Genomic DNA, 2,399 nt, shown 5'->3' with positions numbered 1-2,399 from the left:
AAATCTAGTATCTAATAACTTCACTAAAAATCTTTTTATCCCACCTAAAAAGAATCTGGCTGCATTCTTGGCACCTGTTTAGTTGAGTGATAGCGACCTCAGTGTGTTATTTTTTGAGGTCGAGGGTTATATCTTCCATATATATGGTCTATCCTATATTCCTATCACATAATCCAATTTAGAATATTTTAACCATTTATTCTAAGATTCAGACTCAAGTTACTGATTAAAGAAAACTACATGAACTACTCGGCTTAATTATAAGTTAAACCTTCAAAATTGAATGAATGTATGTCATGGGATAGTAACTTAGGTGTTCTTTGCATGTGTTATAGGGTTAAGTTGGAGATGTACTCGAAGTTTAATGCTATTATTTCATTGATTCTTAAGAATACCGAAATAAAGAAATGACCAAATTCACATTGATTCGAAAGAATACGGTGAGCCTAAGAGGTTAAAACTTGTTGATTCCACATATTTCTGAGAAATAACTAAACTCAATAACTCACATAGAGCTTTAAAAACTGAGATTATTATTGAATTCAAATCTATCTTCAAACGTTACAGGAAAGGTTTTCTATACTAGTAGTAATTATCTTAAACCGTAAAGAAAAAGGAAAACAAGTTCCTAAACTAGTAAGAAAATATAAATAAACTTTAGCTAACAAACAAACTAATCCAAGTATAATAAGTATTCCTAATATGCATCATTACCCCAGGTTGGAGAGAAATCACCCTTGAATTCAAATTTTCAATAACAACATCTTCATCATGATCACCTTTGAAAGGAATAAGATGTTTGACACTGAATACATCTACTGTGCAGATATGACTAGGAAGCTTCAGTATGTAGGTATTACGATTTATCTTCTCTATAATTTCCAAAGGTTTGATTTTTCAGGCATAAAGCTTGTTGTACTCTCCAATTAAGAACTTGTCTTTGGTTAGGATAGCCCAAGCAAGATCTCTTAGCTAAAATTCTAAAACTCAATACCTTTTTATCTGCCATAATTTTATAACCTTCAGTAGTCTTCTTTAAAGACTCTTGTGTAGCTGTATGAATTTTTAAAGCTGCTCAATAAAGTCTTCTGCCTTGCTACTTTTGCAGTTAAAGCTGGAACTAGGGCTAAATTGATGGGTGCTCATGGATTATATCCATAATTCACTTTAAAAGGACTTAAATCAGTACTCTACTTAGTAAAATGATTATCAACAAACTTGATTTAGTATAACTTTTGATCACATATCTTCATGTTATCACTAACTAGACTATATAGATGGTTTTCTATGGAGCGGTTGGCAATCTTTAGTTTGACATTTGTCTGTGGGTGATAAATACTTATAAAATTTAGGCAAGTATTAGTCAACTTCTACAATGTCCTTCAAAAGTGTCTAAGAAATCGTGTATCTAGGTTAGATACAATAAAAGCCGATAAACCATGCAATTTATAGACTTCCTTCAAATATAGGTGAGCAACAGTCAAGACATCTATAGTCTTCTTGTATGCAATAAAGTGAGCTATTTTCGAGAACTAATCAATAGTGAAAAATAGTAAATCTACGCCCCTTTGAGTGCAAGGTAATCACAAAAACAAAGTTCATGCTAATGTCAGCCCAATGTTGTGTTAGAATTGGAAGCGGCATATATAATTCTGCATCTGCCACAGAACCTTTGGAAACATGGCAAAAACAACAAGTCTCGACATCATGATTGATATCTTTCCTCATATTAGGCAAAAAATAAGCATTTACTATTAGAGCCAGAGTTTTGTCATGACCCCATATGCTTTTCATTATGTAGTTCTGCAATGATCTTTAGTCTCAAACTTGTATTAGAAACATGTAATTGATTACCTTTGAAAAAGAATCTGTCATGCAAATGATAGTTTGAATAGAACCTCGCAACAATGTCTTCTAATAAGGGGGGCAAAGAAAGGGTCAGTAGCATATAACTTTCAAAATGTGTTAAATTCGAGGACTTGATTATACACTTATGTCAACAAGGAAGATCGTTGACTAACTGCATCTGCTACCTTGTTAGATTCACTAGAAGTATGGTTTGCTACGAATGTAAACTGCTGAAGGAATGTCATCTACATGGCATGCTGATAAGGGATGCTAATGTTTAGTGGTCCAAGCAAAGTCTTGATGAATCAGATAATGACGCCAATGTTTTAATGATTGGACCACAAAATGAAACTCCATATCATAAGTGTTGTGATGTGCCTTTGCTTTATTCAACTTCTCGCAGAAATAAACTGTAGGCTTACTCTGCTAGCTACGAACAACTCCAATACCTATTTTGGATGCATCGCAATGCACCTCAAAAGTAAGTGAAAATCTATTTAGGCAGGTACTATATATAAGTATATCATTGAAGCAAACAACCATAAACTTTC

This window comes from Citrus clementina, unplaced genomic scaffold (genome assembly GCF_000493195.1).
Source record: "Citrus clementina cultivar Clemenules unplaced genomic scaffold, Citrus_clementina_v1.0 scaffold_1, whole genome shotgun sequence".
NCBI classification, from domain to species: domain Eukaryota; kingdom Viridiplantae; phylum Streptophyta; class Magnoliopsida; order Sapindales; family Rutaceae; genus Citrus; species Citrus x clementina.
This window is presented reverse-complemented; position numbering follows the sequence as displayed.